The following is a 19180-nucleotide window of genomic DNA, read 5'->3' on the forward strand; positions in this document are numbered from 1 at the left end:
AGAAATTACTGACCTTCCCTCTCGGGTCTTCTGGAACACGCTTGCCCTTCTGAGACAGATGGGGCAGCGTTCCTTCCCAAGACATGACTCACCCGTGCCCTGCTGCCATCACGAGATATCACGTGGATGGTGGTAAGAATGGTGGCAACTGGTCTAAAAGCTGAGTCTAGGATGAGGAAGGTGGTTCAGAGATCTTTGGGGGTTTTTGTTTGCTTGCTTGTTTTTCTTTTTTTTTTAAATTCAGGGTTTCATGTAGCCCAGGCTATCCTCAAACTCCTTAAGTAGTGCAGGGATCTTTCTGCCTCCACCTCCCAAGTGCTGTTGTATGCCATCACGCCTGGGACACACAAGCTGGCCTGGAACTTACAGCAATCTTGTCTCAGCTGAGTGCTGGGATTTACAGGCACAGCTTCTATGATGTTTCCTCAGAAGTTATTCAGGCAGTCTCTTTCTCCAGATGTTCTTTTTTTGAGGCCAAAATTCTGGCGCTGACCTGGAAAGCAAGCAGGGAGATTATGGTTCCAAACTAGAGCTGAGTCACACCTGACTTGGTCCTTGGTTGCCAGTACAGACTTAGGTACTGTGCCTGGGAAGGACTGGTCTCACCCTTGTACCTGATCGATTTTTCCTGCTCACTTGAGAAAGTGTTGGTCTTGTATTTGATGCCATCGCTCTTGGGCTTATACAGCTTCGCTCTTCCAGTAAACAAGGGCATATAGGTGAGCCTGGTGTGGACTTGATCCTCAAATGGCACCTGTGAACCCAGCACATGGGAGGGGACAGAGCAGTCAGCTGAAAGAGGACTAAGTCCCGCCCTCTGCATGTCACAATTTGTCAGTTCAGGAATCACAAGGAGCATGCTTTTGTTCTGCCTTAGGTGAAAATGGAATCTCTAGGGGCTGGAGAGATGGCTTAGTGGTTAAGAGCAGGTACTGCTTTTGTGGAGGACTTGAGTTTGGTTCCTAGCTCCCAAGCTGAATAGCTTACATAACCATCAGTAACTTCAACTCCTGGGGCTCAGACATTAATCTGATGGAGGAGGGTCATCTTTCTATCTGTTGCTTTCATTGGTTAATTAATAAAGAAAACTGCCTAGGCCCATTTGATAGGCCAACCCTTAGGTGGGTGGAGTAAACAGAACAGAATGTTGGGAGAAAGAAGCCAAGTCAGTGAGTCGCCATGATTCTCCCACTGCAGACAGACGCAGGTTAAGATCTTTCCTGGTAAGCCAGCTCGTGGTGCTACACAGAATATTAGAAATGGGTTAGATCAATATGTAAGAGCTAGCCAATAAGAGGTTATAACTAATGGGCCAAGCAGTATTTAAAAGAATACAGTTTCCGTGTAATTATTTCGGGTAAAGCTAGCCGGGTGGTGGGACGCAGCCCACCGCAGCCCCGCACAACATTTCTCGCTTCTGAGGTCACCTGCATTCAAATGTACATACTCACATCCAGACATACACAATGCATGTAATAATCATAGTCATAATAACGGATATAAAAATGGGATCATTAGTACTTAGTAAGTAGGATTGGGAAATACTCTTGTTCAAAATCTCTCTGAAGGCAAGTGAGATACTAGCTCAGAGGGTAAAGTCACCCACTACCAAGCCTGGAGAGGTGACTCAGTGGTTAAGAGCTGCCAGCTCACAAATGTCTCTTGGATCTGATGCCCTCTTCTGGCCTCTACAGGCACCAGGCACATTTGTGGTGTACAGATGTGCAAGCAGGCAAAACACCCATACACAGAAAATATAATAATACAAAAAAGGGTTTTTTGGTCTTTGTTTTTGTTTTTTGTTTTTTTTTTTTAAGATAAACTGCTGTATAGTTCCTACCAGGGGTTTTTCTTTTCCTTTCTTTTTTTTCCTTTCTTTTTTTCTTTTCTTTTTCTTTTTTCATTTTGGAGACAGGGTTTCGCTATAGTTTTAGAGCCTGTCCTGGAACTAGCTCTTGTAGACCAGGCTGACCTCAAACTCACAGAGATCCTCCTGCCTCTGCCTCCCAAGTGCTGGAATTAAAGGCGTGTGCCACCACAGCCCCAGCTTCCTACCAGGGGTTTTTCGTTGTTTCCATAGCGCCCTTGGGCCTGAGCCCTCCAGTCCTGGAAGAAGTGCTTGCCGGTCAGTTCAGCTTGGAATTTGCCTTGGAAGATTCCAGGTGTGTGCGGGGGCCACTTGCTCTTGACCCTTCTCGACAGGAGCTTGAGAGGTGGCAGACAGGACACCTGGGAAAGAAAGACAGGACAGGACAGCTTTAACTGTCAACACTAGCCAAGGATGACCTTGAACTTCCCACCCTCCTGCTTGCACCTTCCAAGTGCTGAGTGCCACACTATGCCCCGCTTATACTGTGCTGGAAATCAGAGTTGGGGCCTCATGTTGAGGAAGCCCTCTGCCACCCCAGCCCTGGTTACCTCTTGACAGGGAAGCTTGGGCACTTTACCCTGGATGTTGTGGCTTCATCAAACTTGGCAGTGCTCTTTGTCCCCATACTCACTATCCCTGGCTTTGTCTGGCTCAGCTCCTGATGTGCGTGGGTCATGGGCCAGCTGGGTGCCATTTCCCTTGACACACGTTGTGCGGATTGGCTGCATAGGGAACAAAAGATTCTAGTGGTGGTCACCTCTCCCTTTGAGTCAACTCAGATGACCTGAACAGAAGGGCCCTGTAGCCTGGGCTTGCCTCCTGGCCTTTCATTTGTGGGGTTGCCTAAATGAAACAATATATTTTCGGGTCCTTTCAAATGAAAACTTCTTTATTGCTTCTCTGGAAAGGAAAATTTAAATTTATTTTGTCTGTTTCTTCTCCACATCTCTATTATCATGCTGTGTCTGAGCAGAGAAGACGAGACACCAGACGCCACAGGATGGGACACCGGGAGCCTACTAACACTGTCTAGCAGGCAGCTAGGGACTGCAGGCAGCTTAGAGAATGGGGGTTCGGGGTTGAGAGAGCTTGGATGTGTGTTTGCTGGCAGGGTATATAGCTCTTTGTGTAACTAGGCTGATGCACGGGTCACTCTGAGGAACACATCATCTGTAAAGCACACAGTGGTGTATCTGGGCTCAAGCTGGGCTTCCTAACTGAGTAGGGATGCATTAAAAGGCCGTCTGGGGACAGAGGGCAGGACAAAGATGCTCTGTACTCCAGTGAGACTGGGAAGCCTGGGTCTTCCTAGTTTGCAGTAGGGACTTTATGTCTCCCATGAATACACAGGGGATGGGGCTGACCCTGAATTTAGGACCCTCGCTCCCATACCAGTTTGCCCTTGTTCAAATCTCAGGTGAAGTCAAAGGTCTAAGTTAAAGCTGAGCTAGAGGGAAGTCCAAGATTCCTGAAGACTGAGCCCTTTGCTCTGTAGCTTGACAACTGTTTTTCTGAGGTGACAGATAGTGCACTTCTAATATTACCGGACCCTTGGGAAACAGGCCCCTCCCTGCCTTTCTCCCACCCATACTGCCCTGCTGCAGGCTTGCTCTTAGTTTTAGATACTCACACATTCCTCTGACTGCTCTTGTCTAGACCAAGTGAGAGGGCTTGACTCCACATTGGAACTTGGGTGTTATTCTGGTCCTGGCTGACATACCCCTTGTGACTCTGATATCCTCTTGGTGCTGTTCTTCTGCCCTGAATGTGACCTAGAAGGATTACATAAGGAGCTGAGGATGGCCTCGAACTTCTGATCTTCTTGCTTCTACCTCGCAAGTGATGGGGTATGTATCACCGTGCCTGTACCATGCAATAATGGATCTCAAACCCAGGGCTTTGTGCCTGTAAGACAGGTACACTGGGGACTAAGCTACCTCCCAGCCTCTGCCCATCCCTTTGCTTTGAAAGCCTGGCCTGCAGGACTGTCATCAGGCCTAGCCAAAGGAGGGAGGAGGGAAGAGGGAGGAGGGAAGGCTGTGTTGTGGTAAGTGGTGTGACACCTTCCAGAGCTAGAATGCCTGAAGGGCTACTGCTGAACCAAGCCTTTGCCCTGTACTGTATTCCACTGCGATCAGTCTGGGGGCTGGACTAGGACTCAACAAGGTGTTTGAGAACGGGGAACGGGGGTTCAAATTTTGCTTTATGTTCAACGTCATCCTCCACTCCTTCTTACCCCCCCCCCCCCCCCGTTAATTCTCACTTGCATAGGAGGGCTCGCCCCTGTGGTGTGGCACGTCCTCCGTCTTCCAGGGCTTGAGCCATTCTCTGTGGGATTTGCTGAACGGATTCCATTCCGGCTTGTGCTGGCTGTGTCCACTCGAGCTCTTTCTCTGCAGTGGAACCTCCTCGAGCAGCTGAAGGCGGTATTTAACATCTGTTGGGGCGATTTCCTCCCCTTCTAGCCTCTGGAGGGCAACCCCAGGCTGCTGATGCCTCTGCTGGGAAGTTTACTTGGTCAGAGGGGTCATTGCTGGGATTAAGTAGGGGAAAGAGAGTATGTGTGGGGGTGGGGTGGGGGATCTTAGTCTCCTAGAGTAAACATTTGTCAGTGTCAACTAGAAAGTTACTTGTCTGGGTGCTGTAGAGATGGCACAGTGGTTAAGAGCACTGGCTGCTCTTCCAGAGGTCCTGAACTCAATTCCCAGCAACCACATGGTGACTCACAACCATCTGTAATGAGATCTGGTGCCCTCTTCTGGCCTGAGGGCATACATGCAGGGTGAATACTGTATATATAATAAATACTTTTTTTTTTTTTTTTTAAAGTTACTTGTCTGAGCTGCAATGTTCTTACCTGCAAATAGTCCCCTTTCTGGATTCCTGAGATCTGAACTAAGGACTTAGTCTCATGCTTAGCATGCAGTAAGTACATCATAGTCCTTTTAAATGGTTGTAATCTTTTTAGACGATGCTGCATTGGTGACATGAGTTGGGGCTTGATTGGAGTCCTTAACTTTACCTGAACACCGGGGGCACTGTCCTCCAGTCCCATGGGGGCAGCCAGGGACTCTCGCTGGGTGGAATTGGAAGAGTTGTCAAGCAGGTAGGATCTTCTGTTCCCAGGAGAGAGAATGCCTAGAGTGGGGAGAAGAACTAAGGACCATCTTAGCCCTCCTACCTGTGGCTTTCTGCTACCCATCACTCACCAAGGGGAGAACAAGGCATGGGCATTGTGTTCAGATGGGTCCCAGTAGTAATTTATTTGAGACTGTTCAGTGTAAGAAGTTGAGGGGAAGGGTTGGAGTGGAATGGAGATGGCTGTCTGCATGTAGGGGCACACGGCAAAGGCAATCTTCCTTCCTTCCCCCCTCTATCCCCCATCTGTCCATCCCTGCTGCCTTCCTCCTTCCATTCTTCCCTCCCTCCCTTCCATCCTCTATCTCCATCCATCCATCCATCCATCCATCCATCCATCCATCCATCCATCCCTCCCTGCTTCCTTTCTCCCTCCAGTCCTCCTTCCCCCTCCCTCCCTCCCTCCCTCCCTCCCTCCCTCCCTCCCTCCCTCCCTCCCTCCCTCCCTCCCTCCCCTCCCTCTGTCCTTCCTTTCCTTCTTCCCTTTTTCATTTTCTTTTGAGAGAGCCATATGCAGCTCAGGTTAGTCAAGAATTCCTTACATAGCAAAAGACAGCCTTGAGTTTCTGATCTTTCAGGTTCTACCTCCCAAGTGGTGGGATTACAGGCATGCACCCCCACACCCCGTTTAATCAGTAAATGTAACCCCGTGCTTTGTGCGTGCTAGGAAATGACTCTAAAAACTGAGCTACACCCCAAACTGCAAAAGCAGTTGTTCTTAAACATTCCAGGGTTGTTTTGGTTCTTTCTTTTGGCTTTGAATACTGTGGCTGAAAAGAATGGGTGGCTTACAGTAAAAACGGTTGACAGTAGGGTCCTGGAGAGTGAAGTGAGGATCCCTTTCAATGGGCGTGGGGCAGGCACCGTGGTGTCCATGTCTCCTAAGGGGCAGAGAAAGGAGAGTGTCTAGAAACATGATAACTAGGGGAGCCACATCAGGGATGATGTTCCTTGCTCTCATCATAGTTGCAAGTCTATATTCCGGGACATACTAGCTCCAGAGGAACAAAAAGGAGAGATGGGTTTGTGGGCTGATTTTTGTGGTCAGGTATCAAACCAAGAGGAAGGCCAGGTGTCTGAGGGTCGAGGGAGCCTGGTAAAAGACAGACAACTTTTACCTGGGAAAGAAAGGGGCATTTTGACTGGTGGGTATCAAGTGCAGTAGTCAGGAAGGGCGAGTGTGAGAATATCCGCCAGACCGAGTTGGATGCTTTAGGCGCTTTCTGGCCAGGGTGTGGGCAGCTCAGCTGGAGTAGGGGCCTAGCAATGAGAGGTCTATGGGGACGGGACAAACCTGTGTCCTCCTCTGCTAGCATTGAAGGGAGGGGAGGGACTTTGGGACTAAAGAAGGGTTGAAGAGGTGGACGCCAGGTAGAGACAGTCAGAGGCAGCTACCCACAGTCACAGACCGTCTGTCCTCTGTTCCCCAGCTCCTCTGTTCCCCAGCTCCTGAATGACACAATGACATCTGCTCCGAGGTTAGTGTCTTAGGCTACCATGAACTTTCCCTAGATGTGAAGGCCATGGAGAGGAGCAGGAGGCAGCTACATCCCCAATAATAGACTGTTGCCGCCAGCATCTAGGGGAATGGGTGGTTGTGGGAATAATCAGGCTTTAAAGTTGCTGGGTCTTTGTCTCTGTTACTAACCTCAAGTCCAGCTGTTGAAGTGAAGTATGTATGCATATGTGTGCATGTGTCTGCTCAGTGCACATGTGTGGGTGTGAGCCTGTGTGCATATGTTGTGAAATACACATGCATGTGTGTGATTGTCCAGTGTGTGTTGGGGGGGGATGTACAGCATATTTAAACCCTGACCCCTCAGATGCCCTTCCTGTCCTTGTTTCCACTCCACCTTGCACACCTACCAGGTGTCCCGAGACAGAGGGTTGAGCTGCATTCTGCCAGCTGTGCAGGTCTGCCAGCAGCTGGCTCCTTTTCAGAATCTGCAGTCACAAATAGGAACTTTGAAGCTGGAAGATGACTCTAGACTCCTGTTCATGCTGCCTTTCCCATCCATTAAAGCGTTTCTTCTTCCTTTCGGGCTCCACGTGTCCCCCTCTGGTGCATGGGATCACAGAGGTAATGACATTAATCGTAGATGCAGAGCTGGAGAGGGCCTACAGCCGTGAGACCCCACACTGCCCCCAGGGCCGCCCCCACATCTGAACACTCTCCACTCTGTCATCCCTCGTGGGACAGATGTATATTTCATTCTGGAGCAACACTAGCCATTTTCAATTGTCTTTCCCCGTGGCTTCACCATTTGTCTGAATTATCCATCCCAAGGCTTATAAAATGGTCTCTTTTTCAGTAGGATATTCTAGCTGATCTAAGGCTTTTGTGACTGCATTGTGAACCAGCATGGCTGCAAGCTCAGAGGGCCTTGATCAGAGGATGTTCTGTGAAACCTCCCACTGTAACAGAATTTAGTCAATATTTTTAAGATTTAAATTTTATCTATCATTATTGTGCATGTGTTTGTGATATAGAACATGCATGCCAAGACACGTGTGGAGGTCTGAGGACAGTTGTGTTTGGTTTGTTTTCTTCTTCCACCATTATGTGGGTTCCAGGGATCAAACTCTGTCAGTCAGTCCTTTGCAGCAAATACTTTACCTGCTGGGTTATATTGCCTGCCCCTAATTTGTTTTTTTTTTTTTATATATATTATTGTTTTTTTTCTCCCCCAGAGAACAAGGTCTCTCTGTGTAGCCCCAACTGTCTTGAAACTTGTTCTGTAGACCAGGCTGTCCTTGAACACACAAAAATCTGCTTGCCTTCTGCCTCCCCAGTGCTGGGATTAAAGGCATATGGCTCTGCTGCCTACCCCCTGCTCCTAATTTAATCAGTGTTTTTTTAAAAATATTTATTTATTTATTATGTATACAATATTCTGTCTGTGTGTATGCCTGCAGGCCAGAAGAGGGCACCAGACCCCATTACAGATGATTGTAAGCCACCATGTGGTTGCTGGGACTTGAACTCAGGACCTTTGGAAGAGCAGGCAATACTCTTAACCTCTGAGCTCTCCAGCCCCCTTAATCAGTGCTTTTAAAACAAAATTTATGGTGTGTGTGTGTGTGTGTGTGTGTAAGCAGACACTATGAGAATGCGTGTGGTCAGAGGACAACTTATGAGAATCAGTTCTATGCCTCCACCATGTGGGTCCCAGGTATGGAATTCAGGTTTTCAGGCTTGACAACAGGGGCCCTCACCTGGCCTTGAACTTGCCATATAGCCAAGAATGCCCTTGACCCCCTGATCCTCTTGCTTCCCTACCACATGCTAAGATTACAGGCAGGAGCCACTGTGCCTGGCCAGCGCTCAGCTTCTGAGTCACAGTTTGGAAAGTCTCCTTGTAAATTAAAGAAAAAGTGTGACAAATACACCATTCAAGCAGCCACTTGGGGCAATAGGCAATGCCCAGCATGGCAGGACTACAGAGGGGCCCTGCCACCCAGTTCTACCTAAAAGATTTTTGGTGTTCCCGACACAGGATCTACTGTCTCTATCAGGCCTTTCCTGAGCTTCACGGGACTCTGAAGGCAACATTTACCCTATTTGGGGATTGTGAAGTCCTTGGGTTCATAATCAGCTGGGTGGGAACTCCGGGGTGGGGCGGGGACGTGGGGGAGGCCAGAGTGCTTTCAGAGCTTTGCTCTGCAGCTCCTTAGAGGAGATTCAGTTAGCCAGGCTAACTGATGGGCCTGTGTGCCGTGGGTCAGATAACTGCCTCATTAGCATACAGAGTTTTCCAAGCAGACATTTATGGAGTGGCTTTGCCAGGCCCAGAGGCAGGGAGTCTGGCTTTTCACGGGGGGGGCGGGGGAGAAGCATGATTGCTAACTCTGACAGGGATGGCTAAGGTCAGGACTGTCCTGTGTACAACAGATTCTGGATGAAGCCGGATGAAGCCGGATGTGTACAGGACACATCCAGTGTCCTCAGCCTTCTCTCTAGAGCCTTCACAGCCTCCTGGCTTCCCCACCTCCTCCTGACACCCCTGGACCGCACACCGTGGCACCCCTGGACTGCACGCCATGGCTGAGCATCACTTCCTGGATCTACTTTCCCCGTCCTTCCTCCTCCTCCTTCCTGGACCCGTCCTGCTCAAATGTCATTTCCTTCCTGGAGAGTCTCCTGGTCCCTTGTTGCTGACACGGTGGCAACAGGGGCTCAATCTCATGATGTCGCATGATGAGCTACGCGCCCGACTCTAGCAGAGGTCTCTGTAGTACACTGAACTCCATGTTTTCCTCTGCCTGCTGGACTTAAGAGTTTATTAAAGATAGAGGCCACAATCCCCAGCTGCCAGCACAAAGCCTGGCCTGTACAAGACATTTAATAAATATTTTGTCGAATTCAACTGGAGGCTAGGGTAAGATTTCTTCGTAGGTAAGAACTGGGCAAGAGCAAGCTTGCAGCCTGGGTGTGGTGGCCTATGTTTGTAATCTCTGCAATTTAGGAGGCTGAGGCAGGAGGATCAGTAGGAGCTTGAGGCCAGCTGGGGTTTTAACATTGTGAATTTGAGACCAACCTTCAGAATAAAGCAAGGAGCCTTTTTCTTTCTTTTTTTTTGTTTTGTTTTGTTTTATTTTATTTTTTCGAGACAGGGTTTCTCTGTGGTGTGGAGCCTGTCCTGGAACTAGCTCTTGTAGACCAGACTGGTCTCGAACTCATAGAGATCCGCCTGCCTCTGCCTCCCAAGTGCTGGGATTAAAGGCGTGCGCCACCAAAAGGACCCTTTTTCAAAACAAACCAACCAGGTGGCTGGAGAGATGGCTCAGAGGAATAGAGCACTGGCTGCTCTTCCGAAGGTCCTGAGTTCAATTCCCAGCAACCACATGGTGGCTCACAACCATCTGTAATAAGATCTGGTGTCCTCTTCTGTACTGCAGGTTACATGAAGGAAGAAACCTATATACATAATAAATAAAAATCTAAAAAAAAAAAGAACAACAACAACAACAACAAAAAAACCCAACCAATCAGCATGTGTGAGCTTGCAGACTTAGTGGCTGATTCATGAATGAAGCACAAATGTGGATTGACTGTGTTTTAAGGTATCAAATCTTCCGGGGATTTGGAGATCTTTATTATTTATTTTCTTAAGAGTCCTCTCCTGCCTGGGGAACATAAGACTCCGTTTTTGTCCCCTCCAGCCACATGCCTAGGGAATCTTGGAAGGGTAGTGAGCTAGGTGGTCTGGGACTGGAGTCATATGCTTGTGTAGGCAGGGTGTGCCTTCTGGGACTTCCCATAGTCTGGCCACTGGGGGAATGTGCTCAGAAGAAGGTGCAGTGCAGGGAAACCTGTCTGAGGCAGCCCAGGTTCCCTCTTCTCTCTGTGGAGTAGGAGCCGTGGTTGCTGTTCCTCAAACACTGCGATCCTTCATGTCAAATGGATATTGTTTGTTATCATGCTACTAATTTGCGGGATTTTTTTCCTGAATGACAGAACGTGGAGACATTCCCCCAAATCACACCGATCTATACTTCTGTACTCAGAATCCCCGACAGGTCGGTGAGGGAGAAAGGGTTCCCGGGAAGCCTTCGGTCACCCAGGCACTGGTGCCAGACAGGGCTCCAGGAATCCTGCTGCCTTGGACCTAACAGGCCTGGCTTTTCTTCCACTTTCTTGGGGAGGGAAGGCTTGGGGCTTGTGAAAGGTCTTCTTTAGGGATTTATAGTGTAGCCTAAGGACTCAGGTGGGGGAAAGTGGACCAAGAACCAAATCAAAGGAAAAGCTCTGCAGGAGGCCTGAAGCCAGATGCTAGCTCAGGCAGTCCCTTGGATGGGCTGATGCAGGCTGCTCCGTGTTGCCATCTGCTGGACACATGCATCAATAGCATGTCACACCCTTGGGCGCTTCCTTTGGCTGCATCGGTTTCGTCCCTTTTACTCTCTTTCTGTTCACGCCCCTCTCCCTCCTGCTCAACACACGTCTGCGTTACTGCTTCTTCAGGGCGGGGCTGTCAAGAAGCCTTAGCCCTGACACAGGAAAGAGGACTCTGAACTATTTACTCCCGTGTTGCTGATGAGAGAGATGCTCTACCTCTCGGGTCAGAGATCTTAAAGTCCCACCTATCTCTCTAGGTTCTTGAAGGCTCTCTGGTACCCGGAACTTGGCTGTGACTAAAGGTTACTGAATCATGTGTGAACCCAGATATTTCTGAGAGTGAGTGCACAGTATATTAATATAATAATTATGTCAGCAAGACCACCTCAAACACAGCGGATGGCAGGCTCCTGGCCACTGCATCTAGGTGTGGTGTGGAAGCCAAAGGTGGCCAGCAGAGGCTGCTGCAACACTAGCTATGGGCCTTGCTCCCTCTAAAAGCTTCTTTCCAGGGTGTGAAGGTACAGAAACAGGGCTCTACTGGTTAGAGTCGACTACATACAAGTCTGGGCTTCACTTGGTGCTGATGTATCGAGTGATGTGCCGGCTTACCTGTGCCTGCTTTTCTTACTCTGTCTGGGGATATGTGACTGAGTGCTTCACCTGGTTTGGCCAGGGGACACAGTTCACAGCCCCAGGCCTGGCTTTTCATAGCTTTCTGCCAATCTTGGATTGGGCTGTGCCTTTCCTACATCCTGACGATTCTTGTTGCTATCCCTCTGGGTAGACACGAGATGGGTGGGCTCCTAGACTGACCAGCTCTGAGGCTGGCACCTTCCTGGTGGATTAGTAGGGACTAGTAGGAGGGCAAGTGTGCGCAGGAGCCTCCTGAGCCCAAGGGGAGCCAAAATGGCTACCCTTCTGCCTGACCTGAGCCACTGACTGAATGTAGGGACTTCAGAGCCACTTGGAGAAGAAGGGTGCCAGCAAATGGACAGACCGCTTTCTTCTTGCCTACCCCTCCTTCTGGAAAGACCCTCTTTTCTTCTTCCCCTTTTTGGGGACTTTACCTTCTCTTGGTACCCATGTGCAGGGTTGAAAGACCTTGTTCGGTGTGTGTGCGGGGGAAGCTTGGGGGCTGAGTTGGAGTGTGGTTTCCAGTCTCTTGGCTGTGACAGATGGCTTGACTTTGTATCGTTTGCCCAGAACCCGTCTCAGGGAACCACTTTCCGCCCCGACTCACCTGTGTGGACAGGCCAGCGTTGGGTTTTGTGGATCTCAAGCACACCATAGTAAAAAAGGGAGGTGTTCTAAATAGGCATGGGGGAGAGCTGCTCTGCTCAAGTAGAGAATTCTGGAGCAGCAATGGGTAGCCCGGGTAGCCATAGGGATCACCATGGCAACGTGAGAGGCAATCCAGCAGTTCCAAAGGGAGGCAGGGATGGAGCAGGCCCTCCTCCAGGCTGAGTCTGAATTCTGGGCGTGGTTAGAAGAAGGACTTAGGATCACAAAGGGATCTGTACTCCTGCGACTGCCCCTAACTTAGGGGACGCGTGGCCTGCCTGCTGACCCCTGTCAGTGGAAATCCCTCACTCCCTGTTACTCACTCATGAGACACCCAGCTTGGGCAGAGGACCTGTTGGTGTGGGGAGAAGAACTGGAGAATTGCCTTGTGCGTTGAAGAAAACACAGTGATGGGGTCTTAGGTTGCTGCAGTCTTGCTTCTCTACCTGCAGGACTTGGAACCATCAAAGTTAACCTAGACTAACCGGGAATCAATGGCTGGCCGATCATGTCCCCTCTAATGTTCCCATACAAAAAGCTGCCTGTTTGGAAAAGGAAAATAAATGAAAGCAGTTTTCTTGATCTCTGGTGCCGCTGAGACCGTGTGACCCTCCTCCCTCCCTGCTGTCCCTGCCCACTCCTCACCCATTACCTCCTCTCAATTAGCCACGGCTGGGTTAACCCCTTCAGCGTCAGGTTTGGATGAGGGTGATTGCTTATTGCCTTCTCCACAGGCCCTGCTCCCAGCACGGTTCTCAGGAGCACAGAACGGGGCCAAGTCCAGCGCCTGCCAACCTCCTCCATACCCTCCCTCCGGCTGCCAAATCTGACTTTGATTAGCGTGTGGAGGGGAAGAAAGCAGGAAAATAGAATATTAAAATCTTAATTCAATTTAAAACACTGTCATTCACAGGCATGCCAAACAGTGAGATGACTAATTATTATGCAAATGAGGCAGATAGAAAAGTGATTAATAATTGCACAAATTAAAAATTATTGTAAACATCCTGTGACGAGCGATAAGTCCGATGGAGAAGCGAGGGCGGTGGGCCGGGGAGGCCATGGAGGAACCCGCTCCTGCATCCGTTCTTCCTCATTAGGGGGATTTAATTAGCACCCAATGATGGGGTTTGTGTTGCCAGGGTTGGGGAGTATGTGGCCAGTACCCCAGCTGTCTTCTGGTTCCTCATTCCCTCTCCAGTTCCTCCTCATTGCCCTGGGGTCCCCACTGGAGCCAGCTGAGCAGGGAGAGGAAGAGAGACCGGCCACCATGAAGGGCAGACATTGGGCAAAGCAAGCCTGCGCTTTTTTCCATCTCTAACCACCTCCACCTGTCCTTTTCACCCTCAGGTCCGGGGCGGGAGTGAAAGTTAAGAGACTCCTCGGCTTAGCAATTTAGGAATGGTGGGGCTATTCTAGTCCAGCTAACAGGTACTTCCTGTGAAGGGTCATAGGGCATCTCCAAGTGTGTGTGTGTGTTTGTGTGTGTGTGTGTATACATGTCTGCACATGGATGCATGTGTGTGGAGGCTGGAGGACAATCTTGGTGTCACCTCAGAAAAGTTGTCCACCTCCTTTGAGATGGCATCTTTCATTGACCTGGAATTTACAGTTAAGCTTGACAGACTGGCCAGCCGAGCTTAAGACTCTCCTCTGGGAGAAGTCTCGTGCACTGGGGTTTTACACACACACGCACCCACCACCACCACCACCACCACCACCACCACCACCACCACCACCACCACCACCATGCTTAGTGATTTCGATTCCGGGAATTGAACTCAGGTCTTTGTGTTTACAAGACAAGCTCTTTACTGGCTGAGCCACCCTACCAGTCCCGCCAACATATTCTTATTGAAAACATTTACCTGCCAACCACAGCTTCCTGCTGACAGGGTCTGGTTCCCTGACCTCTGGTAGATGGGGGTGGGTCTGTGTGAACAGCTGCTGACATCAAACCCCTATCTCTGACTCATCCTGGCTTCTCATTCTGTTCTTGACTTCTGTCTTGCATCTTCCTGGGCTTTTCTGAGCCACCCGAGGGTGACAGGATTTGGGACAATCTCTGTGAGACCTAGGTTGAGCTGCCTCACCTCTTTGGGTTTGTTCCTTTTTACAAGATTTGGGCTGGGGAGAAAACCCAGGGATTTGCCTAGCCTGTGCAAGGCCCTCCGTTTGAACTGAAACACCACAGGTAAATACATACAATGAGGAAGATTCTGTAAGTTCATGGGCTTTTTCCCACTTCCCTGTCCTCATTTTCATCCATCTGTTTGCTAAGCAGGTCTCACTTCTCTGTACCAAGTGCGAGGGGTGCAAACAGTAGACAGAGTCCAGGACCTTGAGAGCATTGGGAAAGAGAGGAAGGAACGGCACACGCTGGGGCCCAGGGGTGAAGGAATAAAGAAGTCTGGAGATGGTCAAGGGGCTGGAGAAGGCTCCGCTGGGGAGTAACAGGGCTGATTCTTTATCCTGGGAGAGTCTGGTCCTATGCTGAGTGACCTGAGCAGAAAAGAAAGGACTTCACGTTGGGGAAAGGAATGATTAGAATAGTTTTAGAAAGCTCCCATCAGCCTCACTGTAAAGACGGGTGAAGTGGGAGGTGGGGTCCCCGCCCAGAGGCTGTCATAGCCCATAGCCGTCTGCAAGAAAGACCCCAGCTGTGGCCATCGAATGAGAGAGGGCAGGAAGGAAGGCAGGATCTGGTATCTCAGTGACGTGTACGTGAGGGTGCAGGGTGACACTGGACTTCCGCCCAGGAGGTGACATTCAAGGGAAAAGGAGAGATGACAGCTGGTATAGTCCCCTCAGGAGTGGTGGGTGCTGGGTTACCATGGCAGCTAAGGGTAAGGTCTCACTTCCACACCCTGTCAGTGCTCCAACTTCTCCTCAGTCAGGAGGGGCCGAGGGAGGTGAACCGGGAAGAAACGTAAACCCTGACCACGGTGTCTCTCTGGTGGCAGTGAACTTGGGCTAAAAATTCACAAGCTGATATATGTTAGCGATGCTTAATTGTGGAATAACAATACAGTGAAGTAAAAATCCATAAAAGAGGTGGTATGAGGCCCGGGATTTGTGCCTCTCCCTGTTACACACTTTTGAACATGAAATAAATCTGTCTTCCACTGTCGCTGAACTTCTCTGTAGTGTCTGTGGGATTGTGGGCAGATTGCTCCTTGGGTTTCGTTTAGTCCCAAATATCCCCCAAGACACGTGTGTGTGTGTGTGTGTGTGTGTATGTGTGTGTGTGTATGGGCATGTGGAGAGTAAAAACGTGATAGGAGCAGGCATGTAAGTAGTCAGGAATCCTGTTTCCTCTGTCCCCCAGGGATTGGAGGCAAAAAGGGAGGCCAAAAATGTCCATGTACCTGTTGCTCTATTTCAATTGCAAGGTCACCTCAGGTAATCAACTGGTAATAACTATGTTAACTGGAGTGGGTCTTCTCTGGCTACCCCAGGAAAACTGGAACACAAAGGCCAAAAGGTTCGGAGAATGGGCTCTGGTTCTGGCAGAGCTGTGTCTGTCGTGTGCGTGGTTCCTGCTAGAGGGGAGATGCTGCCTGAGCCTGGGATATGAGGCCATGTGAAGGACGCGCTGATGGGCCACAGAAGTCTAGAGGCACCTGGGTCCTTTGAGCTGCTTCAGCTTCTGGGACAATGGAGAGCTCCACACTATTCACCTGTTCAGGTGTCTTCCTGATAGGATGTACCTGTGTTGGTTCCTGATAACCACAGCCCTAGTGAGGGTCCCTTTCTCTCTGTCTACTTGTGTTCTTGGGGTTACAAGAAAGCAAACAGACCAAGTCATGGGGGAGCAAGCCACTGAGAGTGTTTTCCATGGCCTCTGCTTCAGTTCCTGCTTCCAGGTGTCTGCTTTGAGTTCCTGCCCCAGCTTCTCTGACTGATGGACTGAAGTAGGAGTTTAAGCCAAAACCTGTTCTCCGCCAACTGGTTTTGGTTGGTGTTTATCACAGCAGCGGGGAAGAGGTAGGATGGGCTTGAGGGGAAGCACACACCATGGCTGGTACCCATGGAGGCTCCCAGAAGGCTTAGCGAGGAGCTGTCCAACCTCCTGCTTTCCTCCCCAGTTTTACAAAAAACAATAGACGTTGAGGGAGGGACAAGGGGGCAGGAGAGGTAGCGTCTGGTTTTGTTTTGTTTCCCTAGTGTCCTTCTCTGTCTCACAGTGCTTAGAGACCATTCTGGAATCAAGGCTTCTACTCTGCTCTCAGGGCTATGGAGGGAACTGACCCATCCCTCCAGGAAGTCAAAAGCTCAGGTAGACACTAGAACTCTCTTCTCTAGGAGGCTCTCTCACTCTGCTCTCAGGGTGCCCCTCCCCTCCTCTACCAAAGCAACTGGCAGAGGTAGCTTGAGCAATTCACCTGACAATCAAGGGCCATCATCTCTGTGAAGAAGATCTCTGGGAAAACCCATTCTAAGATTTGGGGACCGAGCCACCCCAGACAAGCTCTCCTAGTAGCCTTGCCCCCAGCAGCAGTGGTGAACAGCACCTCTAGCTTCAGAGTTAGGCTTGGACAGTTCTTACTCCCTCCCATTCCCTGAACCCTTCCTGCTCTTGCACTTTTTTTTTTTATCCCTTGAAGACAAACAGCCGCAAAGCTCTGTCTCCTAATGAAACTGTTCGATGTTAATTAATTATGCAGCTGCCTCATTTGCATGCACAGGCTGTAGCTTCCGGGCTTCCCTCCTCCTTCTTCTGCCAGGAGCCCTGTTGGCACCCTTGGGAAAAATGGTGACTTGGTACCATAGGTATGTATGTATCTGCTGGTGGGCAGCTCTCCCTGTCTTTTGGCCACAGCTGGAGCAGGATGTGGAGGCTGACCTTAGACGGAGCTGATGAAGTCACAAGGGGAAGCAGGTATTGCAAGCCTTTGAACCAACCCAAGAGGCTAAGGCCTTTGAGTTTTATCTTGTTCCTTTCCTTGACTGACCAGTTGCCCAATGACAGACAGGTGTTGAGCCTGGGCTTCAGTGGTCTCTCCTATATAATGGGAAGAATCAAAAGAACTCTTTGGGATCCTTTAAGGTGCTACTAGAATGGGTTGTGACTGGAGAGATGGCTCAGTGGTTAAGAGCATTCACTGCTCTTCCAGAGGTCCTGAGTTCAATTCCCAGCAGCCACATGGTGGCTCTCAATCATCTGTGATGAAATCTGGCCCCCACTTCTGGCCTGTAGGCATACATGCAGGCTGAACACCACATACATAATAAGTAAATAAAAAAGATGCTGGCAGGATTCCATGAGAACCCACTTCTTAGGTCCCCAGTTCTGCCTGATGGACTACAGGCCCACTGATCTCTCACTGGTCATAGTCTTGACAACATCTCCTGTGTGTAGTGTCCAGAGGTCATCAAGGATACTTGACAAGCCCTCCTGACCCCAAGCCTCTGGCTCTGTGTAGGAGGAGACAGGCTGGGAAGAGGGCAGGCCCTAGTATCAGGCTCAGCCCTTGATGGAAGGATGAATCCGAGGTGAGGGTCAGGGGAAAGGAACCGAAAGTCTGCAGTGTTGAAGTGACTTCGGGGATAAAGGTCATGTGATCCAGGGTAGAAGGTGGGGTGGGGGCTCCATGCAGGTAGCGGTAATGTGTGTGTGGCGGTGGAGGGGGGTGTGGTGGCAAAAATACTGCTAGCAATGGACTATCAAATGTGCCCGAGTTCTTGAAACCCCAAAACTGTACTAAGTCCCACTTAGGACTTTTGCACTGGAAACAGAAGGATTCCATCCTGGTCTGGGCAGAGCAACCAGAAGCCTTAGAAAGGTCAGAGGGAAAGAAGGAACTCCAGGTTTAGGAAACCAAATGCTTAGCCAGGCTCCACAAGGCATTGACTAATTTACCCAAGGAGAGCTTAACCCAAGAACTGAGGATGGAGCCTAGGTCCCAGGGCGAGCAGGTTGCTGCTTAATGAGGGCCAGTGGAAGGCACGGGGACTTTGACTTGATGTGAGGCATAGTTTAGGGACAGAACCAGGAGTTCAAGAGGAACTCTGGGCTCTTAGGTGGGAGAGGAGGGAAGTAAGGCAGGCATGTCACAGTGAGGACTCTGCCAGATGGGACTGTGTAAGAACAGGGCTGGTGTCTCTGCTGAAGCTTAGGCCTCAGGTTCCAGAGGAGACGCGAACACAGGGAGTGTGGGACTCATCATCTCACTTATCCCAGAGAGATGGGGGTTGTGTCATTGGTCCATGCTGTTAGGAGCCCGAGATTGAAGAGATGGGGGCCAGGCTTCTGGGAATGCAGAGAAGGGAAGGGGAGCACTACCTCCTGATGGATGAGCCAACAGAGTGGGGAGGCAGGTACACGCTGAAGGGAGAGGCAGAGATTGCTAATGTCCCTCTGGGTATTTCCAAGCCTTTGCCATCACCTGTGGCTACCCAGAAGTACTGTGGGGCTCCTTCTGGGAGGCCACTGTCCTCTAGAAAGGGCTGCCGTACCTCAAGTTCATGATCGCGGGTTCCGGAGACTCCATAGTTTTGATGAGAGCAAAATTGGAAGAAACTTGGTTTCTGAGCCTAGAAGCCAATGAGAGCTGATTTGGGTATTCAGGCACATGCTGGAGGGGTGGTAGGTAAACAGAGACTTGTTCCTGACCTGCCTCTAGGTATCTGGCTAGTTTGGGCTGAGTCATGTTTTCTCTTTGCCTCAGTTTCTTCTTTTCTTTTCTCTTTTTATTTCTTCTCTGGCTCCCTCCCTTCTCACCTCTCTCACTCCCTTCCTCCTTCCCTTCTTTCTTTACATTTTAAATTTTCACTTTGAGACAGAGTCTCTGGAGCCCAGACGGGCCTCAAATCCACATTAACTCTCCCGCCTTGGCCACCCAAGCGTTGGAATTGCAGGTGTCAGTCATCATGCCTGGCTTACCTCAGTTTCTTGGTCTGTAAAATAGGATAACCCATTATCTGCCCTTCTACCTGCCCATTGACCCACTACTCATCTGTCTCTCCACCCACCACCCTGTGACTATTCGCTGAATGCTACCTTTCTGCTGGGCCCTGCGTGAGATGCTGAGGACACGTGGCGTTGA

The 19180-nt window shown here is 50.0% G+C and overlaps 1 pseudogene; it reads right to left on the minus strand.

The window, feature by feature from the left end:
* Window positions 1-425: 425 nt before the first annotated feature.
* Window positions 426-18601, minus strand: LOC130873494 (uncharacterized; annotated as a pseudogene).
* Between the last annotated feature and the right edge of the window lie 579 nt (window positions 18602-19180).

Source organism: Chionomys nivalis, chromosome 4, assembly GCF_950005125.1.
Source record: "Chionomys nivalis chromosome 4, mChiNiv1.1, whole genome shotgun sequence".
In the NCBI taxonomy this organism is placed as follows: Eukaryota; Metazoa; Chordata; class Mammalia; order Rodentia; family Cricetidae; genus Chionomys; species Chionomys nivalis.